Below are 27,563 nucleotides of genomic sequence, written 5' to 3' on the forward strand. Positions count from 1 at the left end.
AGCAGGTCTTGTGTTCAGAAGAACTGTGTTAATCCGATTCTTGGTGGCTATCGAAGTCAGAGCTTCCTTGAATATTTGTCGAAATTCACACCACACCAAGTTAATGATGCACCAGGTTTATTTGAAATCGCAAGCTTTCGGAGTGCTGCTTTTTTTTGTCAGGCAACGGATATTTATGCCAGCAGCTCACTTTTTGAGTGCCTTGAGTGGCTTCTTGATCCTCTGTTCAAAAATGCATTCGGGATGTCACTGATAACCGTGTCCTCCAGGTCTCGGCTGTTTCTGACAAAGAAGAGAAACTGCAGATGCTGGAATCCAAGGAAGAAAAACAGGAGGCTGGAGGAAATGCAGCAAGCCAGGCAGCATCTGGAGTTTGCATCCTTTCCTCCGAATGAGTGACATTAACCAGCTCGGGCAGTGGAATTCTGCCTTGTTGCTGTTAGCTTCAGCCAGCTGTAGGGAGCAGTAGACTGCACCAGTGTTGCTGGTTGACAAGCTCAAAAGCAGAGTTCAGCAATAGAAAGCTTTCCAATTCCCCCAACGTTCACCTTTTTTACATGATCATTGATGTCAAATCTGGGGAGTGCTGTACTCCATAGCAACTGCTAAGATGCATGCATTTTTCTATTTTAAAAAAAGTCATTTCTTGCATCCTTCCCTGGTCATGCAGGGATGGCTGCTGGGAAATGAGAAATGAACGTGACCCATGACTATATTATGAAACACATGGCTTGACTTGACTCATACAGAATGCTGATACAATGCTGCTCAGATATCAACCAAAGCCATCGTGGAACAGATTGTAGGCGACCTTAAGATGGACCATTTTTAAATTTTTTTTTGAACTGCTCCTGTATACCCTTGCAGATAAGGTGTTCTGTGTCATTCTGACATGCTGCATCTTCCATGACTGGAGCTGATGAAGTTTGGGGGAGGGGTGCATGGGGAAAATGAACTAGCTGGATTGAGACAAAATGGAGGGCTGAAAGTTGATGCCCATGAGGAGAGATAATGGGAACTGCAGATGCTGGAAAATCCAAGATAACAAAGTGTGAAGCTGGATGAACACAGCAGGCCAAGCAGCATCTCAGGAGCACAAAAGCTGACATTTCAGGCCTAGACCCTTCATCAGAGAGGGGGATGGGGAGAGGGAACTGGAATAAATAGGGAGAGAGGGGGAGGCGGACCGAAGATGGAGAGAAAAGATAGGTGGGGATGTAGGGAGGGGATAGGTCAGTCCAAGGAAGACGGACAGGTCGAGGAGGCGGGATGAGATTGGTAGGTCGGAAATGGAGGTGCGGCTTGAGGTGGGAGGAAGGGATGGGTGAGAGGAAGAACAGGTTAGGGAGGCAGAGACAGGCTGGGCTGGTTTTAGGATGCAGTGGGTGGAGGGGAAGAGCTGGGCTGGTTTTGGGATGCGGTGGGGCAAGGGGAGATTTTGAAGCTGGTGAAGTCCACATTGATACCATTGGGCTGCAGGGTTCCCAAGCGGAATATGAGTTGCTGTTCCTGCAACCTTTGGGTGGCATCATTGTGGCACTGCAGGAGGCCCATGATGGACATGTCATCTAAAGAATGGGAGGGGGGAGTTAAAATGGTTTGCGACTGGGAGGTGCAGTTGTTTATTGCGAACCGAGCGGAGGTGTTCTGCAAAGCGGTCCCCAAGCCTCCGCTTGGTTTCCCCAATGTAGGGGAAGCCACACCGGGTACAATGGATACAGTATACCACATTGGCAGATGTGCAGGTGAACCTCTGCTTAATGTGGAAAGTCATCTTGGGGCCTGGGATGCGGGTGAGGGAGGAGGTGTGGGGGCAATTGTAGCATTTCCTGCGGTTGCAGGGGAAGGTGATGGGTGTGGTGGGGTTGGAAGGGTGTGTGGAGCGAACAAGGGAATCACGGAGAGAGTGGTCTCTCCGCAAGGCAGACAAGGGTGGGGATGGAAAAATGTCTTTGGTGGTGGGGTCGGATTGTAGACGGCGGAAGTGTCGGAGGATGATGAGTTGTATCCGGAGGTTGGTGGGGTGGTGTGTGAGAACGAGGGGGATCCTCTTTGGGCGGTTGTGGCAGGGGCGGGGTGCGAGGGATGTGTTCCGGGAAATGTGGGAGACGCGGTCAAGGGCGTTCTCGACCACTGCGGGGGGGAAGTTGCGGTCCTTGAAGAACTTGGACATCTGGGATGTGCGGGAGTGGAATGCCTCATCGTGGGAGCAGATGCGGCGGAGGCAAAGGAATTGGGAATGGGGATGGAATTTTTGCAGGAGGGTGCGTGGGAGGAGGCGTATTCTAGGTAGCTGTGGGATTCGGTGGGCTTGAAATGGACATCAGTTGCTAGCTAGTTACCTGAGATGGAGACTGAGAGGACAAGGAAGGTGAGGGATGTGTTGGAGATGGTCCAGGTGAACTTGAAGTTTGGGTGGAAGGTGTTGGTGAAGTGGATGAACTGTTCGAGCTCCTCTTGGGAGCATGAGGCGGCGCCGATACAGTCCTCAATGTGACGGTGTAAGAGGTGGGGTTTGGGGCCAGTGCAGGTATGGAAGAGGGACTGTTCCACGTAACCTACAAAGAGGCAGGCGTAGCTTGGGCCCATGTGGGTACCCATGGCCACCCCCTTTGTCTGTAGGAAGTGGGAGGAATCGAAAGAGAAGTTGTTGAGGGTGAGGACGAGCTCAGCTCGGCGGATGAGGGTGTTGGGGAGGGAGATTGGTCGGGCCTGCGGGACAGGAAGAAGCGTAGGGCCTTGAGGCCATCTGCGTGAGGAATGTAGGTGTATAGGGACTGGACGTCCATGGTGAAAATGAGGTGTTGGGGGCCAGGGAATTGGAAATTCTGGAGGAGGTGGAGGGCGTGGGTGGTGTCATGGACGTAGGTCGGGAGTTCCTGGACCAAAGGGGAGAAAATGGAGCCCAGATAGGTGGCGATGAGTTTGGTGGGGCAGGAACAGGCTGAGACAATGGGTCGACCCAGGGCAGTCAGGTTTGTGGATTCAATGGTATCAATGTGGACTTCACCAGCTTCAAAATCTCCCCTTCCTCCACCGCATCCCAAAACCAGCCCAGTTCATCCCCTCCCCCAGCCCCCCATTGCATCTCACAACCAACCCAGCTCCTTCCCTCCCCCCAGTGCATCCCAAAACCAGCCCTGCCTCCCTAACCTGTTCTTTCTCTCACCCATCCCTTCCTCCCACCCGAAGCCGCACCTCCATTTTCTACCTACTAACCTCATTTCACCTCCTTGACCTGTCCGTCTTCCCTGGACTGACCTATCCCCTCCCCACCTCCCCACCTATACTCTCCTCTCCACCTATCTTCTTTTCTCTCCATCTTCGGTCCGCCTCCCCCTCTCTCCCTATTTATTCCAGAACCCTCTCCCCATCCCCCTCTCTGATGAAGGGTCTAGGCCCGAAATGTCAGCTTTTGTGCTCCTGAGATGCTGCTTGGCCTGCTGTGTTCATCCAGCTTCACACTTTGTTATCTTGGATGCAAATAAGGATTGGGTTTTTGACCAGCAAGGCTGTCCAAGACAGCATGGCCAGAGAATGCATCATCAAACCCAGGAGCCCAGAAAGAACCTCACTGAATCCTGATTCCAGGATGAATCAGGTGTGCTTGGACGGCTTTAAATTATTTAACATTCTGTTGGTAATATGACAAGCAACTTCTATTTAGTGCAATGAACTCGACCGTTTTCCCTGTTTTTGAGTTTCTTATTATCTTAGAATAGAACATAATCCCTGCAGTGTGGAAATAGGCCATTCGACTCAACAAGGGCATCCCACCTGCACTCAGTGCCCACCCTATCCCTGTATCCTTGCATTTCCCCATGGCTAATCCACACATTGCTAAGCACTGTATGAGCAATTTCCCATGGCCAATCCACCCAGCCTGCACATCTTTGGACTGTGGGCGGAATTTGGAGCACCCGGAGGAAATCCACACAGACACTGGGAGAATGTGCAAACTCCATGCAGACAGTCGCCCAAGGGTGGCATTGAACCCGGGCTCCTGGTGCTGTGAGGCAGCAGTGCTAACCGCTGAGCGACTGTGCCATTCCACAATGATTGTGCATTCGAGTAGCTAAACATTACACTCTCACACTGATCATTAAAGTCAACAGAGTCAGTCAGACTGTTAGTGTTGAGCAGTAAAGTCCCTTACGATGCTTGAGTGGAATCCTGAGGATCCTTTTCTTTTGACCTTACCATCGTCAGTAACCCTACAAAGATTCATGTGGACTATAAGGTTGCACTGAAATAATGGAAACCTCTTGCAGGGCAGCACTGAATGTGCTCGAGTGTAGATAGTTTCTACGGCTATTGTCAGCCCACCATTGCATTGTGGGAGATGGGACATGTGACCTGCCAATTGTATACTGGTAGTGTACTCCCAGACCATCTTAACATGTAGATTGCACCCTTCCCTGCAGAGATATGTAGAATGATGTGTAGGCCAGACTGTAGCACAACCTCTGTACTCTGCATAAGGCCTCAGTGCTGTCCCCAATAAAATGCATTGCCAAATAGCTTAACTACAGTGTGTCATAGTTTAAGGGCCCTGGCTGCCTCAGGCTGTTTGTAGTCGAGAATGTGATCACTCATCTCTCGCTGTGCTGTCTGAAAAGGCTGCTAATGTCTGAAAGCGGATACGACCTGACCCGGCCAACGGGCGTTAGGCCCGATAGATGGGCAGCATCACATTGAGGGCCTGGCTTGCAGCAGCTGGGCTTGGAAACATGGCAACAGCTGGTGCGTGTTGGTGGGTCCCAGAAGGGGTAAAAACTTCCACATCTCCTGCTACGCCATTCCACAAGAAGGGTAGCCAAGAGAGAAAAGCCACTGCAAATCTCGGCGAGCCAGATTGTATGTATGAGTTCCACTTGACAACACTCTGGGACAGTTTGGCCATACGCATCTGACCACTACTGCCGGGATCTAGCTGGGATGACTTAAAGGGGCCACTCCGAAAACACCTGGTTTATGAATGCAAAATATATTACAGAGCAGGAGACTTCTTTAATTGCCCTGTTTGGACATGATACAACATCTCAGCGGCTGTTATACCACAAGGTGAGACCTGCACCACCAGATCCTGCGTATAAGTCTATTAACAAATCCATTGTCAGCTGTAGCTCATTGGGAACACTGTCATCCTTGAGTTACCTGGTGGTATGCTTTTGAGTCCCCATGGGGAACTGAGCACAAAACCTAGGCTGATATTCTGAGAATGGTTCTGCTTTGAAGATCGCATTGCTGCTTGTGGGAATTGGTTCTGCCAAGGTCACTAGCCTTGCTTCCTGGATTATCCGTGTGTCTGCTACATGTCGACTAAAATTCCATGCCAATTTAACCTAAAGATGTTAAGTGCTTTAACATCTCCTGAGTTGTTCAAGACCCTGTAGAAATACAAGTCTTCCTCTTGCTTTTGTTTAGTCCAGAGAGAGAGTGTCATTGTGGCATGCTTTGAGAATTCCCCTCCCCTCCTCTCTCTCAGGGCTCAGTTGCCTATGCCACACGCTGCAAACGTAAAAGCTGAGATAACAAGGTGTAGAGCTGGATGAACACAGCAGGCCCAGCAGCACCCGAGGAGCAGGAAAGCTGACGTTTCAGGCCTAGACCCTCCTTCATAAATTTCTTCAGAAAGTTCATCCAGCTCTAGGCCTGAAACGTCAGCTTTCCTGCTCCTCGGGTGCTGCTGGGCCTGCTGTGTTCATCCAGCTTCTACACCTTGTTTATCTCAGATGCTCCAGCATCTGCAGTTCCTACTATCTCTGAAAGAATGTTAAGCTGTTGTGCTGAGGATAAAGACCATGTCCAGATGGTGCACCATGTTCTTTCTAACTTGGTTGGGTGCCTGTAGGTGGGAGTATCCAATGCTGAATTTTGAACAGTTTTCCCCTTGTTCTCTTGCTGGCATTCATCAAGTGATCAGTGTTTTGTTTGAGGAAAAGACCAGACCTTTTTTGCTTAATGGTCATTATTCCAATGCAATGGGAATTGCGTACAGCGAACCTGCCGGATCACCACCGTAGCACACTCCAGAGAAATAGTCTGGGACATTTTGAATTTTCCGTCAGTTAGTTCCTCTTTGCCTTGGATCCTCTGAGATCTGGTTGGAAAATTGGGAGAGTTTCATTGGAACTCAGGAAATGTTAGGTGATCAGGGACACACAGTCTAACTCTTGAAAAACTATTGAACAGAACCCATCATTACCGAGGCCTCCCCCAGATCACTAGCCCACCTCTAATCCTGACCCAACACACTTCAAAGACTTGACCCTACCCCTTTCCTTACTTTTTTTTTGCTCCCTCCCTTGCTGGACTTGACCTGACACTACACTGGAAATCAACCTGTCTATCTACTGGACCTGGTTTCTCCCACTCACTGCTTATGTTAAACACTGCATCCCTGACCTGACCCCCTTTTGCATTTGGCATCCTATTCTTCTGCACCTACTGTATGACAGCACCTGCCAAATGCCAGTTAGACGTTTACATTTTAGCTAACTGAATAAATAGGCTGCCAACGGTTCTGCGCCACAAGAGGACTGTCAGAATAGGAGTATGATTCTAAAGAGGTCCTGATGGAAACTCCCCTTGAAGGCAGAGCTCCCTCCTCTTATTAAAGAGCACAGGGCTGGATAGATTGCACTCCTCAAGAAATCCAACCCATGGTGGTCCAGGGAAAAGCATTGTGGGTATTTTATTCTTGCGGAAATAATATTAGCAGGAATTATTTTCCATTGGTCAATTCAATGCTCCTATTTGTCATCTGTTGTAAAATTTATAGTTTTGAGGTTGTAGACATGCTCACCGAGTCGGTGTGTTTTGGTTGTAAATGTTTCATCACCTTGCTAGCTAACATTGTCAGTGCGCCTCTGGTGAAGTGTTGGTGTTCGGTTCCACTTGTTATTTCAGTGCCTCCGTTTGCTGGAGTGGCTGGTATCACTTCTGGTTCTGTTTCTCAGTGGTTTATATATCGGGTCCAGTTCAATGTGTTTGTTGATGGAGTTCCCCTCCCTACTAAACTACCCAAACATTGGGTCTGATATGTAGATGGCACCTTTGTGATTATTAAACACACTAAACGTGTTCAGGGATGTGTAGATTATTGGGGGGTATGGGTCTGGGTTGCTGCAATGTGTTGTAGCTTGTTTAAAATAGTGTCTAGTGCAGCTCTGTTTGTGGGCGTTGTGGTGGTTGCAAGTGTAATTGAGTATCTGGTCCCTATGTGTGGTCCTTCTCTCTCTGATAGCCTAGAGTTGCCCATTGTTTTTGCCGTTCTATTATTGTGTCCAGGAAGGGTAGTTAGTTAGTTGTTCTCTCCTTCTTCTGTGAATTTTGTCCTGGTGAGGATGTGGTTTCTGTGGGTGGGTTTCTTTCCATTTTCCAAGTCATGTTCTTTTCTGCATGAATCTATTACTACTTCCAGTTCAAGCTTTATAATCTAATAAAACATGCATCTCCATTCATTACCTCATTCTCCTTTCCTCCATTTTATATTGTCCTTTTTTTTATGTAGCTTGTGTGCAGATTCAGTCTATTCCTCTTTCTTTTAGTAATGTCTTTGTTCTCTTTTCTCTTCCAACTCTGCGCTGGGCGCATTGGTGTGGAAGCTACTGTTTAACCAGTTCTCCAGAGAAATAGAGCTGAGTGCTGAAAGTGGGGGCTTGACAGCAATACACAGCAACAATGAGGCTCCCAACCATAAAAAGCCTGTCCCAGCACTGAGTTGAATATCACTTCATGTTGGCATTGAGAGGTAGCATGTTCAGTGTGGAGTATGCAAGGAAGCAGTTGTGATAGTGTGATGGGACTGGTTGCACAGGAAGGAGATCAGCTTGAAAATGCTCACCGAGCTTAGCAATGCATTGCGTTCATTATTCAGGTGATGAAACCAGAAAGATGTGTCAGTTTTAGCAGTCTACTGCTATTGGTGACCCTTCAGCAAAAAACTTGCAATTTTAGAATGCTGTTGTCGTAGTTAGTGTTCTGAGGCATTTCACTAGTACAATATTTGACACCAAGCAGCATAGGAAGATCTTAGGACCCATGACTGAAAGTTTGGTTAAAGTTGTAGGTATTAAGGAGCATCTTAAAGGTTGGAAGAAGCAAGTGGTTTAAGGAGGGAGAATGGATGCTGAAAGTGTAGCTATCAGCACCTTCATGTTAACCATTCCTGCTTTCTATGAGGAGAATATTGACACTTTGGTTTCACTTATTGCTGAAGAAGTGGGACTTTGTTATTTAATCCTACCGTTATTCTCGTCAATCATAAGAAGTAAAGGCTAATTGATTTCATTTCGTAAATATTGAAGTTTGCACTTGTGTGTACGCAGCTGGGTCTAAAATTCCCAGTTTCAGAATGGCTGAGTTGAAATCTCTCCCCTTTGCTGCCAAGTATAAGTTTCTGTTTTGCACTTGCCCCATTAATTTCTGGAAGAGAGTTTGCCAACTGAGGATTGAACTTGGCACCTGAGATGGTTGACATTGTGGTTGTTGGAACCAGTGCTGTTCTGCAACGCTATGAACAAAAGATGATTCTCTGGGCAGGAAATAGACAGGACATTGCTTGGAAAAGCAGCTGGATGTATAACTCCTTGGAAAACGTAGATGGAGCGAGCTCTGTTTCTCTGCACTGGAGGCTGAGGGAATAGGATAATGGCAATGAATTGCTCGATTCATTAAGAAAACAGGCACAAGTTGTACTTGATTGAAATGCTAAAAGCTTGATGCCTATTTCCACTCATTGAATAGAGTCTGCTTACGTTACATGACTCAACCAAGCCTTCAGATGTATCAGTGAAGCCTTTTCAGTCACCCATTAACTGTGGGGAGCTCAAGTTACTTCTGTGTTACTCTGTTTTGCTTCGACTTGCTGCTTGCTCCCTTGAAGACAGGCCAACCATGTTTTTGCATCTGGTAGGAGTGATGCAGTCTGTAACCACGGATGGCTTGTGTAAAACTTGGATTTGAAAGAATAATCACCTTAACTATGTTTGTCAAGGTAAATATTTTAATGCAGCAACCCTTGAGAGCGTTAAATGTATTGTAAGCATTTGGTAATTTCACTTTCACTCAGTAGCAACCAGTGTATTATTCATTGTGGCTGGTTTATTTTAACCTTGCCCCTCTCTCCTTGTTTCCAGTGATGAACTGTGAGCTTTGTGCATAGTAATTGTGTTGTTGCATACATGACGAGTGCTGAATGTGGAACACACAAGGGGATTTTTCCCAGAAAAAGTTGAATTAGTTATTCATTTGTGAAGCTAATTGTGTGCGCTTTGTATTATTTGGTCTGCTTGATCAAAATAAAATTATAAAAAAAGGCCAACGCAGAGTTAAGAAAAATACTATGTTCGGGTTTGTAATCCGTTAAGTGAACTAACTTATTCTAATTTCAGTCCAAAGCGTATTTTTTTGCTTTTTTTGGTTGTTACTGGCCAAAAATGAAGTCTGCTGTTCCCTGTTTTGATGTAATTTCAGTCTGACAAAATGAGCCACGTGACCTTTGCCATGGACTCCCTACAGCGACAGATTTTGTTTCCTGTTGCCAAATGAATTGAAGCTTTTTTCAACTGTGTAAAATCTCAAGAAAAGCCAGGATATGTTGTAAGGTTAAATGATACCACCCAAAATGAAAAAGGGGATGAAGCAAAGAACATGAAGCAAATGTAAAAGTGGTGTTTGCATGGCAACAATCATGAGCCTTAAACTGTGCATTCAATGAGGAAAGCTGGTAAATGGTGGAAGGCATTGAATCATGACTAGCTTTTTGGGCTTGCAATAGTTTGGTTGCATTTCCATTTGGCTTCATTGTCAATGAATTCTTCAGAGCCATGAAGTCGGAGTCATGGAGCTCAGAAGCAGACCCTTTTTGGTCCAACTTGTCCGTATTCTAAATTAATCCAGTCCCATTTGACCCATATCCTTCTCAACCCTTCCTATTCGTGTACCCATCCAAATGCTTTTTAAATGCTGTAATTGTACCAGCCTCCTCCAATTCCTCTGGCATTTCGTTCCATGCACTCGCCAACCTTTGGCGTGGAAAAAGTTGCCCCTCAGGCCCATTTTTAAAAAATCTTCTCCTCTCACTTTTTATACCTATGCCCCTCTAGTTTTGGACTCCCTGACCCTGGGGAGAAAAGACCTTGGCTATTCACCCTATCCTTTCCCCTCATGATCTTATAAACCTTTTTATAAGATTGCCCCTCAGCCATTGCCAACCCTCCAAGCCTGCACTGGGTATCCAGGAATTGGGAATAAGCGTTGGCGTACTTTGTGATCAGCCCAGGAGAAAAACCATAGGAGACATTCTAAGAAAAATGTATTTCTTTCCTTGATTTTTGAACCTGCTAGCTGTTTAGTTTTAAAATATTGGCAATGGTAAAAAAGGCTGTTGAATTTATTGGGACAGAGGGAGGTGGAAAAGACGTGCTGAAAATTCCAGGAATACATTTGCGCTCAACCTACTGACTGAGTTTGTGCTGCAACATCTGCGATAAAATGATAACAGCTGTTTTCCTGAGAAATTGTCGGGTGTCTAGAGCATGGCCAAATTCCACAGATCTCCTGTCTGACCACAAAGTTAATTTGCAACTGTTCTCTCCCTGTGCTAATTTCTCTGGTCAGCTTATTGCTCTGTAAATTTCATTTGTGCTGGGTATTATAATGCTCCTTCAGAGATTTAAAAACAGCAAGCCCTCATGGGCATGTCAGTAATACGCAAAGTCATCCAGACAATGGACATCATGGTTTTTACCAGTCCATATCAGTGCGTTTTCCACGCTGTCTTACACAATTCGGCAATTGTACAAGTTTGCATTATAAAACACACTTCACATAATAACAGGAACACGATCTAATGGCTTGGACTACGTTGCAAGTCAGATTTGCGTTACTGAAGTGCCGGACAATGACCATCTCTCACGTGAAAAAATGACTGGATCAGCCCATGTAAATGCTTTGGTGACAAGAGCAGGTCAGCGTCTCGGAATATTGCAGCAAGCAATTTATCTGTTGTCTCCCAAGTGTTAACTACAAGGTACAGATCCAGGGAGAGATGTCACACTTTTGACTTGCCTGAATGAGTGTAGTTCCAGCATTACTTGGGAAGGTTGACACCACCTCAAATCAGGCAACTTGATTGGCTGCCCATTCCACATCTTCACCATTCAGTCACTTCACCAATGCTGCTCATTGGCAGCAGTACATACTACCTACAAAAAGCACAGTAACTCCTGGCCGAAACACCTTTGACATCCCCTTCCAAATCTGTTACCTCTACCATCTAGAAAGAAGAGCAAGGGCAGCAGGTACATATGACCAAAGCTCCTTCAATTTCCCCTCCAAGCCATACTCAATCATGACATGGAGGTATACCAGCGTTCCGTCATTACTGCTGGATTAAAATCCTGGAACACACTCCCTCACAGCGCTGTGGGTTTCCCTAAATCCCATGGTTCACAAGACAGCTCACTACTATCTATTGGCAGGTAGTTGGAAATGGGAAATAAATGCCCACATCACAAGATTGAATAACGTGATACTTGGGTAATAATGAAAGTTTCAATCAAATAGTCAGGTTTTGTGCAACATCTTGAGAGAGAAGTGGAGAGAAGTGTGTTCAGTAGGGAATTGCAAAAGGGAAGATCTTTGGGATGAAAGATTTTTTTTTGCCAATTCAAAAGCGATATTTAGGACTTTGCATTCCCAAGAGACAACCATCTGTAGAATTTCAACACGTTATTTGACAAGTCAGCTGCACAGGAAATGCTGGCAGAATATCTTCAGTTTGAGGCTGTTTCAACCTCCCTTTCCTCACTGCCCTGTGTTAGAAGGCGGTTGATTTTTGGACGACAAAAAAAAAATGTTGGTGTACTGCACATGTATTTCCATAAAATTGTCTTGGTATTTATGTTTTTATGAAATCAATATCCCTCCTCCTCACTGGTCAAGGGCACTTTGAGATTTCTGTTCTTTACAGAATTTTAAATGGCAAAAATTTAGAAATTGGAGCTGCCATATCAAGGCAAAGGGGGAACAAAGGGGTTTTATTAAGCCCTTAGCTCATTTATTGTTACTGCATGCTGAGGAGCTCTTTCCAATTTGAGATAATAGGAACTGCAGATGTTGGAGAATCTGAGATAGTGGTGTGTAGCTGGATGAACACAGCATGCCCAGCAGCATCTCATGAGCGCACAAGCTGACATTTTCGGGCCTCGACCCTTCATCAGAAGAGGGGGAAGGGGAGAGGGTTCTGAAATAAATAGGGAGAGGGGGAGGCCGATCAAAGATGGATGGAGGAGAAGATAGGTGGAGAGGAATCTTTTGTGCTCCTGAGATGCTGCTTGGCCTGCTGTGTTCATCCAACTCCACACTTTGTTATCTTTCCAATTTGATTTTGTTTTGATGGCACAACAGTGATCAGCAGCCTTTTTTTTTGCCCCCACCCCACCCCAGCTCCTTTTCAAGGTATTTCCTCCAATTGGAGGGAAATTTCAGTTTTGTACATTTAAGTCAGGTCCTTGCAGAGCAGCGTTAGCACCTCCATTTCAAACTCGACCACAGGCAGTCTCCCTGTCCCGTCCCTTCATGTCACAAAGCAGCCGGCCTGGTCATATCTCAGTTAGTTTGCCCAGTTACCGTGAAATGAATTTCTGTCCGTCAAACGTTTGAATTGTGAGCAGGGTGTTCGAACCCTCCTACCTGCTCTACCACTCAATAACAACATAGCTGATCTGGTTTCTCTGCCAGATTCCACTTTCCCAGCTCCTGATTTACCTTGCCTTACAAGCATCTATCTACCACATCTTAATAATGGTCACTGACTCTGCCTTCACCACCTTCTGTGGCAGAGTTTGAAAGTGTCTCAACCCTCAGAGAGAGGTAGGAGAGGCGAATTTGTCCTCCTCTCGGAGTTAAACGGCTGACTCCAAATTTTTAATGAAAACCAAAAGAACTGAGGATGCTGTAAATCAGGAACAAAAACAAAGTCGCTGGAAAAGCTCAGCAGGTCTGGCAGCATCTGTGGAGGAAAAAAGAGTTAATGTTTCGGGTCCGGCCACCCTCTTGCACAACTCTTGAGGAGAAAGCCACTGGACCCGAAACGTTAATTCTGTTTTTTTTCCTTCACAGATGCTGCCAGACCTGCTGAGCTTTTCCAGCAACATTGTTTTTGTTCCAAATTTTTAAACTGTGGCCCTATTTCTGGGCTCGCCCACTGAGGGAACATATTTTTCCACATCCACCTAATTAAGACAGCTCTCAGGACTTTGTCCACTTCAATCAAGCGACCTCTCATTCAGCAAAACCCCAGCGGAAACATGCCCAGTCAGTCCAATCTTTTTCTTCATGAGACAACATGATCATTCCATGTAGCAATCCAGTAAACCTTGTCTGAACTGCCTCCAATGTGCTTACATCCCTCCCGAAATAGTGACCAAAACTGCCCACAATTTTTGAGATGTGATCTCACCAATATCCCATATAAGTGAATGACAATGTGTGGCTTCCATTTTTAAGGCTTAAAAAGAGTATGTAAGGAGAGACTGAACAGGCTGGGACCATTTTCACTGGACTGAAGGAGTTTGAGATGTGACCCGGTAGAAGCGCATCAAATCATGAGCGTATTGATAAGATGAGCAGCAGGTGCCCCTTGGGTGGGGGTTCAAGAATAGTGTCCTCTTTTTAAGGTAAGAGGAGAGATTTATCTTTCTGAAACAAAAAAAGCGGGGGAGAATATTTTGCATTGTGGTTCACGTGTGGAACAAACCGCCAGAGGAAGTGATGGATGTAACTACAGTTACAGACATGGTCTAAAAGACACAGATAAAGTAACTGAATCGGAAAGTTTTGGAGGGATATGGACCAGGAGCAGGCACGTGGGACCAGTTTAGTTTGGGATTATGGCCAGCGTGGACTGGTTTGACCGAAGAGCCTGCTTCCGTGCTGTATGACTGTAGGAAATGATTTTCTGAGCACTCTTGAAATAACCTGTCAGATAAAACACTCAACAGTATTCAGCTTGTTCCAAATGGAGAGCTGGATTACTGGAAGATCAACTTCCTGCAACAGTAAATTGCTCGTTATTACTTTCCAGAATAAGATGGTTAACACTTTTTATAGCAGTGCTAGCTATTGTTTACTACGTGCTACATTCTCAGAATTATGAAGACAAATGCATGTCCGTATGTATAGATAATAAAATGTGAGGCTGGATGAACACAGCAGGCCAAACAGCACCTCAGGAGCACTCTCTGATGAAGGGTCTAGGCCCGAAACGTCAGCTTTTGTGCTCCTGAGGTGCTGCTTGGCCTGCTGTGTTCATCCAGCCTCACATTTTATTACCTTGGAATTCTCCAGCATCTGCAGTTCCCATTATCTCTCCGTATGTATAGAGCCTGGACAACTTCCTGTTTTGGCCTGATAGCATTGATGCCACACAAGTGCCAGACAATGGCCATCGCCACCAAGAGAGGGCGTAACTGTCTGCCTTGTCATCCAACGGCATTGTTGAATCCCCAGCTGTTAACATCTTGGGGTGTCATTTATTTGGAAACTGAACTGGATTGACCTTGTAAATACTGTGCCGACAAAAGCAGATTCGAAGCCAAGAAGTATGCATTGAGTAACTCACCACCTGACTCCTCAGGTCTGTCCACCATCCATCTGGCACAAGCCAGCAGTGAATCAGAGAATCCCTACAGAAGCGGGCCACTTGGCCCATTGAGCCTGAGGCCACCCCAAAGAGAATACCGCTCAGACCGACCCTATCTCCATAACTTTGAAGGGTCTAGGCCCGAAATGTCAGCCTTCCTGCTCCTCTGATGCTGCTTGGCCTGCTGTGTTCATCCAGCCCTACACCCTGTTCTCTCTCTAATGAGGCATTTCCCATGGCTAATCCACCCAGCCTACACATCCCTGGACTGTGGCAGGAAACCGGAACACCCTGTGCAGACACAGGGAGAATGTGTGCAAACTCCACGCAGTCACCCGAGGGTAGGTCTCTGGCGCCGTTTGAGGCTGCAGTGCTAACCCAGTGAGACACCATGCCACCCCAGTGTGCTGGAAAAACTCTTCACTTATCTGAATGCAGCCCCGACAATGCTGTCAAGAAACTTGACATGATGCACGACAAAGCAGCTTGCTTGATTGACACCCTATCCACCACCGTCAACATACACATACACTGCTCCTGGAAGGAGTGAACAAAGTACCAGGCTGACTGCAGCTGCTCATCAGGACTCCATTGATGGCACTTCCCAGACCTGTAACTTCCAACTAAAAGGACAAGGACAGTAGATAGACCTCCACTTGCCATTTTTCCACCAAGCCCTGGTTCCATCCTGACCTAGAAATATGTTGCAATCTTTGTTTGATAATGGATCATTACTGTGGGTGACCCTACACCCTAAGGACTGCAGTAGTTCAAGACGGCAGCTCACCACCAACCTCTTGAGGTTATTAAAAATCAGGAATAACCCACATCCCATGACCAAATTAGAAATGATGCAAACCATCTGTATGTGGATTGAACATGTGAAACCATGTCAAGTAGAATCCTTGCAGTAGCTCGAGGGGGTCAGTCTGTGTCAAAGAAATGAATCTGTGCCATGTATTTAGTTGGCTTTGTGATGTGGTTACAACTAATGAGATGGTGGCCTGGAGTGCATAGTCTCGGATGAAGCAATGGTGTTTGTCGTGATCTTGATGAGACCTCGCCAGACCAATGTAATAATGCCTGTGACCTGGGTCTCCCCTTTCAACAGTAGTTTAATTGTGGAGTCCAGGGATTTCTCCGCAGTCATATCACCAGGCAGGCCGAGCAGCCAAACATATTGAAGTATTTTCACAGAAACAAATCTAGCAAGTGAATGTACTGACCTTGACCTTTTTGATTAGCATCTTACAGAGAACAAATAGTTTGCCTTGTGTCTGAAACACGAGTGACTTGGTCAAAGAATTTGTAAATTTTCTTTGGCATTGCAGAATCTGTGTGGAGAACAAATGATTCATTGGATCAATTCATGAACAAATTTGCAAAGTGAGAGGCGCAGAGTTATGGGGGCGGGGGGCACGTTCCATTGTAGATGTTGTAAAAGTGAGGCAAAGAGTGATGTAAAAAATTATGCCATTGAAGTTCAAGTCTTTGCATCCTGTACAATTTGTTGCTTCCCACCTTCCGCTGAACCTGCGAAATCCTGGCAGTCAGTAGATGCCTTGTGTGGGACATTATGTTAAAACATTGGAATGCTGTTTCAATCAGCAGGTACACAATCTTTGATAGAACATAGATCCAGCTTTAGTGGCAAGGGGATATCCATACTGCTGCAGCCTGGATTTGGCGTCACACTGGTATCTTCAGCCTCGATCACCATTGAAGACTTGTTTTGGAATGCCCTTTGTCTGCTTCCTCCCCTCTGACCTCACTGTCATGGGTGGGTGGCCCCTCCTGGAGCTGACCGCTCCTGATGGGATTGCTCTCAGGATCAATGGAATTCTCAAGCCTTTCCACCAACTCAAGGTGTAATCCATAGAAAGCATGATCACTGGAGTTTCAAGGAATGAAAGGTGATCTCATTGAAACATATAGAATTCTTGAGAGTCTAGGGCCGTAAGCCATAATTCCAGAATGAAGGGACACCAATTTAAGACTGAAATGAGGGAAAATTTCTTCAGGGTTGAGTGTCTTTGGAAGCCCTTGCCACAGAGAGCTGTGGGTGCAGGCTCCTTCTGTATGTTTAAGGCTGAGATCGATAGATTCTTGGGCAGTCAGGGAACCAAGGGTCATGAAGGAAATGTAACAAAAGTGATCGTGAGGAATGTCAGATCAGCCATAATCCTATTGGATGGTGGGAGCAGGCTTCAAGGGGTTTGAATGGGCCACTTCTGTTCCTGTTTCTTCCGGTAATTCTTCAGAGCTGCATTTTTGGAAAATTTGTTCGTGGGGTGTGGGCATCACTGGCTAGGCCAGCAGATTGTTTTATTGTCTAACCCTAATTTCCCTCACGAAAGTGGTGATAAGCTGCTGCCTTGAAACGCTGCTCTCTTTCGGGGTGTGTGCGCAATATATTGGATGGCTGAGATGATGCACATTGCTCCTCAGGTCAAGAATATGTTTTATTGTGCTGAATTATGCGTCTACTTTTAAACTTTTCAGAAATACATTATTTGAATTTGAGGGCAATGCTTCTCTTCTTTACCCTCCTTTTGGCTATTGCAGGGAGCCTTTGCAACCAAGCGATGATGGAAAGTACTTTCAGTGTGTAGACTACAATTTTCAAACAAAAAAAACTGTGTCTTTCTGATTCGAGGATGCAGGGCACTAACTGGATGTGCAATATTGTTTGGCAATGGACACTGGTGAAACTGGACATTGGATCACAATTTATATCTGTGTGGTTCCAATTTTTGTCTGAGTGAATGATTCCCAGTATCTTCCAGCAATATGGGGATAATGGATACATTTGTTAACAGTTAATGGAAATACTATTTAATGCTAATAATCTGTGATTCAAAGTGTCCTTAGCAGTTCTCTTTAAACTAGTGATCTCATTTATTACCCTGGGGAATTGTGCCTGGGAGGACAGCTTGAAGCTTTGTCATTTTCTGATGGATGACTCAGCAATTAGTATCTGCCTGAAGTGTTAAAACAGTCTTGCACCAATGTTGTTGAATTGTGTTTGGCTTGTAAAATGTTTTTCTTTTAATTTTAACCCACTGCTAATAACACAGAACAGAGAATTTTTGATGGAACACCAGCAGGTTTATGAAAAGATGCTGACATTAATTGTACAATTTTGTAACAAATTTGCTCGTCCTTGGACTGGATGAGTGTAGATGCCAGCAATAGCTCGGAATTCATGTGTTTGTCTTTGGAGCAGGAAGTTGTCCTTTCAAATCCTGTTCTAGATACTTGTCAACAAACACTGGAGTGTTTCCATAGATTAATACTGGATGTGTCATTCGTTGGCTACCATCTGATCTTTCTAGTTTTTAAAATTTATCCACAGGATGTGGGCATCACTGGCTAGGCTAACATTCATTGCCCATCCCTAATTGCTCAGAGAGCAGTTGAGAGTTGCCCACCATTGCTGCGGATCTGGAGTCACATGTAATTCGGACCAGGTGAGGACAGCCATTCTCTTCCCTAAAGGGCATCAGTGAACCAGATGGGTTTTCCCAACAATCGAACGATGGTTTCATCATCGTCGTGAGATATTTCAATTGTCGATAATATTTATCAAATTCAAATTCTACCACTGCTACGGCAGTAGAAAATGACCAGGGGGTCATGGACAGCTTCATCAATGCATCATGGTATTGGAGGTTCAATCCTGGTTGTTCCTAGTTAACGTGCATAAAAGGGGCAATGTTGGAAGTTCCATTAACCTTCACCATCAGGTACACGGGGAAAGGCGGAACATTTTTGGGATCTTGTAGGGTGAAGATTTTTTTTTTCTTCCAGAGGTCTCCCAACAGTCTTACTAGCAATATCTACTTAATGTGATATGTACTTTATTGCTACCATTGTAATAAACTATATATTGTTTAAGATGGGACCCTCTTCTCATTAAGACTCTCCAATGGTTTTTCTCAGCTGCTGTCACACAGACAAGAGCGGTAGCTTGCCTGTCGCTAGGTCAGAAGACCTGAACTGTAGGAAAGAACAACAACTTGCAATTATCTAATATGATTAACAGTGAAAACTGTAAGACATGGAAAGATTTGAAAACTAAGATAGGAATCTTAATTGGGGCATAGCTGGACCTGAAGACAGGAGATAATGGTTTACATTTTTTTATATACAATGAATGCTTTGCAATCCTTTAAAATGTGAACATAGCTGGGCATAATGGTCAAAACAGAACAAATAAGTATTTAGTTAATTGAGTCAATTGTTTTAATTTGGCCTTTTAACTGAGGCATAGCTATCAGTAATTGATCTTTATGGTATATGCCATTTATATTGGCTTCATTGGAAATGTAAATTAATGGAGTTAACCATGCGATGCTGCAGGACTGTCATTTTAGCTTGAATGTGGTTTGATGTATTACATCCACTAATATCCCTGTACAGACTGATTCCATATCTCTGCCATGAAGCTCAATTAACTATCATTCCGTTTCATTGAAACTGAACCATCCTTAGATAAGAGAGAGAGCCCCCCAGTCTGTCTGGCATCATTATGCTTAATGCTCTGTTTTAAATTTGATTTGTCTTAAAAAGAGTATTGGATTTGTGCAAACAGAAAAGAAGTGCAAGATGAAGATCAGGCAATATTCTATTTGACAGGCTGCAAATGAAAATTGCGCAGTTTCATAAGGTTAGCGCACTGTTGATTAGCTCATTTCTGATGACCTTTCCAGATCACTGTTAAAATTGTCCCAGAATGGTCTATTCTATTGCTCAAATCTATAACAAGGTGTCTGAAACAAAACTATCAACATAGTGTTATGTCTTGTACATTTTTGATCTATTTAAGGAAAACCGAAAATGTTTACTGCACCAGCTTTTACCTTCTTACAACAAACAACAGCTTGAGTTCTTCATTTTACTGACAGTCTAGTGATTAGGGAGAAAGATATTTGCATGGTTACAAATGATTGGTGACCTTTTTTAAATTTAGTTTAATGACCTTAGGGTTATTAAGTTGGAGAGGTTTAGAAGAGATTTACCAGGATGTCGCTGAGAATGGAGAGTTTGAATTATAAAGAGAGGCTGAACAGTCTAGGATAACACAGTGAAGAGCTGGTTGAGCACAGCGGGCCAAGCAGCATCAGAGGAGCAGGAAAGCTGATGTTTCGGCCAAGATCCTCCTTCAGAAAAATTTTATTCGTTCAGCTCTACAACTTGTTATCTCAGACTCCAGCATCGGCAGTTCCTACTACCTCTGAATAGGCTAGGACTCTTATTGCTGGAGTGTAGGAGTTTGAGAGGTGAACTTAGAAGTTTATAAAATCATGAGGGTATAGATAAGATGAATGGCAAGTGTCTTTTCCCAAGGATGGGGATTTCAAGACTGGTGGCATATTTCTCAAGTAAAGGAGAAATATTTTAAAGACATTAGCAGCAATTTTTTTTTAAAGAGTTGGGTATGTGTGGCTGGCACAAACTTCCAGAGGAAGTGGTGGATGTAGTTACAGTTATATTGTTTAAAAGACATTTGGATAAGTACATGACGAAGAAATGTTTGGAGGGATATGGGCCAAGCGCAGGTAGGTGGAACTAGTTTAGTTTGGGAATTTGGTCAGTATGGACAAGTTGGACTGAAGGGTCTGTTTCCACACTATATGACTCCTTTTCACTATTTTATGTTAATGGTCCTCTCATTGTATCTGCTCAAGAGATTCCTTCTTTGGGATCCAGTTCCCCTTTCCAGTACCAGCTTCATTTGAAGGGGAGGGATTTGAGCTTTGTAGAGAGACAAGAGAAGCTAGGATTGTTCTCCTTTTAAAAAAGGCTTTGGTAAATTAATAAGGAGAAACGTTTTCCACTGGCAGGAAGAGACACAAGACGGATTTAAGCTAATTGACAATAAAACCAAGGAGTTGTTCAGTATTGTTTCATGCAATGCCATGCCTAAAAGGGTGGGGCAGCAGAATGCGTACATCTTTCAAAAGGGAATTGGTTATTTACATGTAAAGGAAAGGAGAAATAATGGGTAAAATTAAATAGCTCCTTCATTGAGATTGTACAGTCACGATGGGCTGAATGACCACTTCTGTGCTCCGAGGGTTTCTGATTTCTAAATCTGATGTCAAGTGTTGGCCTATTATTTGAACATGTTTGAATCACCTTCGCTAAAGCTGTATCAGCTGACGTTTTCAGTGACTAGATACTGATTTGCAGCAGTTTTCTTGGATATAAAGATTCAAGTGTCAGATATATTACACAGTATGAAACCACATTTAGGAAATGTCAGGTAGAGGTTTCCACATTTAATCTACTAGCTGAGTCAAAAGGCTTTTTGCTCATGTCTCTGTTGCTTCACATCAGATGCCTAAGTCAGTGTCCTCTTGTCTTCATACTTTCTGATAATAAGAACAGTTTCTCTCTATCTATAGTGTCCATAACTGTCATTAGTTTGAACACTTCAATCAAATCTTCTCTGAGCATTCTCTTTCTGGGAGAACAGCACTAGCTCTGTTACACTATTCTTGTAAGTGCAGTATTTCATATCATTAGCCATTCTCACTAATCCTTTATTGCACTTTCCTCAAGGTTTTTATATCCTCCTTAAAGTATGAAGCCCAGTATTGAGGACAGTCCCCAGATAAGGCAGAAATAGCATTTATGAAGGTTCACCATCACTTCCCTGTTACCTTACTCCATGCCTCTATGTATAAAGCCCGTGGCCTATGTGCTATAATAATAGTTTCTCAACATCTCCTGCCATTTCAGTTGATTTGTGCACATATGCCTCCAAATCTTGCTCTGCTTTTGAGTCTCCATTAAAATTTTATAAGTCATCTTGTATTGACTTTCACCATTCTTCGCTGCAACAGGTATCACTTTGTACTTCTCTGCTCTAAATGTAATCGGTCATTGACCCATCAATTCCACCAGCCATTCTCTGTTCTTTGGTTAATCACTGTGTTCTTAATTGTTCACAATATTTCCAAGTTGGTGTCACATGTAAATTTTTTTGAATCCGTGTATAGATCGTTAAGAAAAGCAGGTCCTAATACTGAGCCTGGGAAAGCCACCAGATGCCTTCTTCCAAACTGGAAAAATAAGAACTAACTTTTCTTCCTGCCACTCCTCATTCAATTTATCATGCTGACATTATGATTATTATTAAGCAATCTGTTCAGATGAGCTATGAGTCTTCTAGAATGAGTTGGACTTGTTCTGAGCCCGGTGCTCGCGTTTGAGGGACACACATTTCCAAGGTTTTCAACTGTATCGATAAGTGGCACTTAGCAAATTGGGAAATTTATGAGCAACACATCCACTTCATTAAAGTCTGTCCAATCAGTTAAACATGATTGTTGTTTACGTGTTTCTGCTGGTTTTCCTGAATCTATTCACTCTTTTTTATGCCAGGTTTATGATAATTCGTTGTCCTGGATTGCCCTTTTGAAAAGCTTTTCCAGTTGCTACTGTTGAGTCTAAATGGACTGGCCGAGAAGGCTGGGTTGTTTCTTCTGGCACCCTTTTATTGAAAATGGTTGCAACATTTCAGGATTGGTGGAAAAAACAGCTTTTTGTTTATCCTGTAATGATCGGAACAATTCATAACAATATCGATTTCTGGAGACTACCAATATTTTATACCATTTGAGAGCAGATTGCTGTTTGGTTGGCAAATTTACTCTGGTAGTGGTGTTGCCAAGGGGAATGCATCAGTTAATGATAATTGACAGTTAAATGTCAGGCTTTCTCCAAATTCTAAACCTGATGAGTTCAACTCATTGCTGTGAGAAATTAATCAGAGAGTAGCTGCCTCTTATCTTAATTAGTTGAAATGGGCACAGTGTGTGTAAATGACCTTTTGCCTCCAGAAACTGGGGCTCTGTATTAATATCTGCAGCTTTTTCTACAAACAAGTGTATAACTCTGCAGGCCCAATGGGCAAAAGAAAAACCGATTATCAGCATTAGTCTTTGCACACTCAGGATTATACAGCAAATATTCAATTGCAAAGTTATACCAAATACTGGCCAGTATGTTACAAGCTTTGTAAATGTGAGCTGATTGATTACAGCCAGTTCTTGCCAGTTATGAAGGAATATGCTGTTTGAATCTGTCGGTCTTTAGGGGCTTTACAGCTGATGTAATTGGCATCATGCTGGTACTGAAATTCATAGAATGTTATTTATTTGAATAATCAGCAGAATGCCATTTTGGCTTTATCAACATCCTGTCAGTTGTAAACACCACTCATGTTGGTACTTGCAGAGTGAGACGGCTAGCTACACGATAACTTTCCCAGTCTATCTTCGATTATTGGTACTTTTCGGATTCAGAATGGATGGTCTTTGGGTCTTTCACAAGTTTTTGTGCAAAATTCAGTGAGAAATGACCTGATTAGGCTAGACGACATTTCATGGTAATTTTCAACACAGCGTTTCACAGTAAACAGTTGACTCTGGCTCCATCAATTAGGGTGTCAATAAGGCCAGTCTTATAGCACAGGACAGGAAGAATTGAGGAAACCCAAAGTATATACTGACCAGCCTGCGCTCTCCCTACTAAAACTAGTTCTGCATGATGTGCACTGGCCAAATGATCAGGTGATTAGCTATAACTGGATTTTAGCAAGTTTTACACTTACACACTGAAGGATTGCTTCCCAATTTGTGAAAACAGGACTTCTATATCTGTAACAATGCAGTGCATGTTTATTTGTTTGATACTGTTAGCCTATTCAGTACATGAATCCAGGAGCTGGAGAAGACCTTGAGCTGCCACCATGATTAAGTGATGAGGAAAGGTTGCACCTGTACCCCCTGTTGAAGAAGACTGAGAGGCAATCATATTGAAACATAAAGATCCTGAGGGAGCTTGATAGAATGGATGTTGAAAGGCATTTTCCCTTTGTGGGAGGACGCAGTTTAAAAAGAAGCAATCTGTCATTGAAAGGGATGAGACGATTTTGCTCAGTGGTTTGAGTTTGTGAAATGTTGTGTAAGCAGGGTCATTTGTAAGACAGAGGGAGGTAGATTCTCCACTGACAAGGAAGTCAGAGGATATTGGGGTAGGCAGGACAGTAGAGTTGGGGCCTCAACCAGATCAGCATGATTTTATTGAATGGAGGCGCAGGCTTCAAGGGGCTGAATGGCCACCCTTGCTCCCTGTTCATTTGTTCAGATTTGATCTTCTCTAATCCTCTAGCACCTATGCAGCAGATTTGATGTACGTAAGGAGTTGTAGGAGTAGGCCCTTGAGCCCTTCCTGCTCCATCACTCCATAAAATCATGGCTGGTCTGCCTAAGGTGTCAGCTCCTCTCTGGTCTAACTCCTCATAACCCTCAACTCTCTGATGTTTTAAAAATCTACCTATCTCTTTAAATACTTTCACTGACCAAAACCTTTACAATTTCCTGTGGTAGAGAATTCCAGACATTGACTAACCTCTGGGAGGGGGAAAAAATCCTTTTGCGCCTCTGTTTTTTTTAAAATAATGATGTCTTGTTCTATAACTACGTCTCCACGTGGCACCAATGGCTCTGGATTCCAACCCTTTCTCTCAAGTTTCCAGCAACATCTAGTAATGAGGTGATTTGGCTCAGCAGAGAAAGCATTGCTTTGCTATTCACTGGCATCTAATCACATGATATTGAGACTTTGACTTGTTTCTTCTAGAACTTTCTTTTCCCCCTCCAATCTGTTAATGTAGGAGTAAATTCAACACATCAATGAGAACTTCTCAAATACAGTGGACATTGTGAAGTTCACTATGTATAGTGTACCTAGAACGCCAGAATTCCTTCCCACAAAATTCCAAGCGAGGCAACTATATATGTTTTGAGTGTGGGAATCACAAGTTATGTTTGGAGTTGGGCACTAGATTTGCAGGAAGGCTACCAGCAATGGAAACGGCTACAGCTGGGACAAAAGGTTGCAGACTGAAAATGGTAACTTTTTCTCTCTTCACAAATGGTGCCAGCGATGCTGAGCAATACCGTCTTTATTTCGGATTTGTAGCATCTGCAATGTTTTGCTTTTATAAGAGGTACTAATCAGCGATACTAAATAAAGCTGGAGAGACGAATTGAGTGGACAGCACTGAATAGATTCAACTTTTCTTTCTGATCTTGAATGAGTTTTGTTCTCCTTCAGATAATCATCGTTAACACTGCATCAGTGTCCCATCTGCTCTCCAAAACGAAACTCTGCAATTCTATCATTGCAGCCCAGCCCCCTCCCTAGACTGGCTGAATTTATCCAGTTGGTTTATGATCTTGACGTCCACATTATTTCCCCATTGGGATCCCAGAAGTGCCAGTAATGAGATGTACCCAAACTTCTCATAGGCAGTGAAAGGAGCCATTGCTGGCAGCGCTGTGTGATAAAGGACGATAGAGAGTCAAGGGAACAGATATGCTGAATCAGAGGATCCATGACAAATGTCCACTGTATAGCCCCAACAGCACTGCCAGTATTGGTATGAGAATGAGAGGGTACTGCAATGTTCAGGAACACTTCAACAACTGATACAGTTTTAAAAAGTGGAAGTGTGGCCACAGTTGTCAGAGAATTGTTGTGCAGGGGGAGACTCTGCATAGTGTCCTATAGCTGTGGCTGTGGGTGGCACGAGGTTCAAAGGAACTGGAAGAGCTGCTTCATGGCAGCAGGGGTGCCACTCTCTAGAAAACTGACTGGCTTTGACTTTGAGCTCAGCAGCACAGCCATCTTCTGTCAGGTGGTGCCCCCAATTTGTCACGATGAAGGCACTCCGTTACCTCCAACCTAACTTGCCACAGCTGGGCCCAATGCCCAGTTGCAATCACATCCCATCCCTGTACAATTAGTTGGACATGACATCATATTAAGAAACCACCTCGACTCAATTCTCTATCTCCCGTTTCCCCTCTCCCTTACCCTTGTATTCATACATCTGCAGAAACCGTTTCTCAGTGTCTCTAACTTAAAATTCTCATTGTGTTTAAATCACTTCCTCATCTCTCTCTCAATACAGTCTTAGATTTTTACCCACCAATATTGCTGGAATTCTGAACTGCATGGGGCTGATGGAGTACTTTCTAAGCTTCAAAGGGACTTTTATAAATGCACTTTTTCTCTACCTCTTGTTCTCTTAGTGGTTAGCACTGAACTAGACTGTTCTTCAGTCTTGGTCAAGGTCAGAAATCACAGAACACCAGGTTATAGTCCAACAGGTTTATTTGAAAACACGAGCTGCCTGAACCTGAGATGAGGATCTTGTCTGAGATAATGGGAACCGCTGATGCTGGAGAATCCGAGATAACAAAGCATGGAGCTGGATGAACACAGCAGGTCAAGCAGGGTCTTAAGAGCACAAAAGCTGATGTTTCGGGCCTAGACCCTTTATCAGAAAATCAGCAATATTATTTTCAGCATTTTATCATGAATTTGGTGATCAGTCAATGAGGCAGCTTAAAACCTCAGATGGAAGAAAGCGACTCTGTAATGGCGAATTGAGTTTTGATTTCGAAAGAAGAATTAGTTCTTTCTTAATCCATCTTTTATCAGACACTTGCTTTGCTTTTCAAGTAGGTTCTAATATTTCGACCTTACCTAAATATTCATCCTTCCTAACACTCGTGCAGCAGACAGCAGCATGCTATGAGACGGAGATCTCAATGATGGATATGGATCCCAACCTTTGAAACTTTTCTACCTTAAAGGACATTTAGATGAGAGGCAGATGGAGAGGGAGAGGATGAGGGTGTGTTCCATGCATTCTGTGCAAAAATAAGGACCACTTCCTTTTCCTTCTGAAAGGGGCAACTTTGCTCTAGCCCAGAAGCTCTTTGGCTCTAGGTTCTCAGCCATTGGTGAGATTTAGATAAAAGCATTTGTTTCTAACAGTATATTATTACACTGTGTGCAAGCGTGAATAGATGGAAGAATAGCATCTTAGTGGCTAGCACTGCTGCCTCACAGCACCAGGGACCCAGGTTCGATTTCACCCTCAGGTGACTAAGCGGAGTTTGCACATTCTCCCCTTGTCTGTGTGGGTTTGCTCTGGTTTCCTCCCACAGCCCAAAGATGTACAGACTTGGTGGATTGACCAGGCTAAATTGCCCAGGGTACAGGGATGTGTAGGTTAGGTGGATTAACCCTAAGAGATGCAGGGTTGCAGAGCTAGGGTGGATCTGGGTGGGGTGCTCTTCGGAGGTTCAGTGTGGATCTGCTGGGCCAGATGGCCTGTTTCTGCTCATAGGGATTGTATTTTGCGAATGGAGGTTATGCATGAACACACTGGATGCTTTTGTTCACAATGCCTTGTTTTTTATTGAACAGTCTCTCAGGACATCTTTCAGTTCCTTCACAAAGCTTATCCAAGATGTGGACAATTTCATTCGATGAGAACTGAAAAAGGATGAACTTAGTGTTTGAATACAAACAGATCAGTTTCATAATAACCTTTTAGTTGCTGCAGTTTCAGTAACAGGAGTAATTGTTGATTTCAAGAGCTCAGGGAGATACTTGTCATCTAATATTAGTTGCATCAAAGCCACTCTTTTAGCTCCTAATTGAACAGATATGTGATACTCTGCCTTTTCTATTTTAATACGACCCCACCAAGACACACACTCGCTTCTTCAAAGGACACCTTACAGCTGAACAGGATGAAAGGGCAGGGGAGGTCTATGATAAACAAAAGGAATTTGTGGGTATTTAATTCTTACGAGTGTTTGTGACTAGAATCAGGCGTGACACCCATTCAGCCTGTGTCAAGTCTTTTAATTAGTTTTTTTTGGGTGGATCACAGTTGGCCTCGATCTCAGTTAATTGTGCATGCTGGCTCTATTGGGCTTAACATCAGTAGAGTGAAGGCTTTAGCTTTTGGTCAAGGCTGCAGCCAACATTGGAACTCCATGCCAAGGCACGTGGATCGCTGTCGGGCTGGCAA

At 43.9% G+C, this 27,563-nt stretch overlaps 1 protein-coding gene across 4 annotated transcripts in view; it reads left to right on the top strand.

Moving 5' to 3' along the window:
- LOC125459246 (N-acetyl-beta-glucosaminyl-glycoprotein 4-beta-N-acetylgalactosaminyltransferase 1-like) overlaps positions 1 to 27,563 on the top strand; it is a 660,984-nt gene that overhangs the window by 113,811 nt on the left and 519,610 nt on the right. The window contains exon 1 of one of the 4 annotated variants that reach the window (XM_048545436.2): positions 8,890 to 9,001. The exons of the other annotated variants lie outside the window; for them this stretch is intronic. The gene's annotated coding sequence lies outside the window, so the exon portion shown is untranslated. Of the gene's footprint in view, positions 1 to 8,889; positions 9,002 to 27,563 lie in introns of those variants that run through there. 4 annotated transcript variants of the gene reach the window in all.

The sequence above is a fragment of the Stegostoma tigrinum genome, chromosome 17 (genome assembly GCF_030684315.1).
Source record: "Stegostoma tigrinum isolate sSteTig4 chromosome 17, sSteTig4.hap1, whole genome shotgun sequence".
Lineage (NCBI taxonomy): Eukaryota > Metazoa > Chordata > Chondrichthyes > Orectolobiformes > Stegostomatidae > Stegostoma > Stegostoma tigrinum.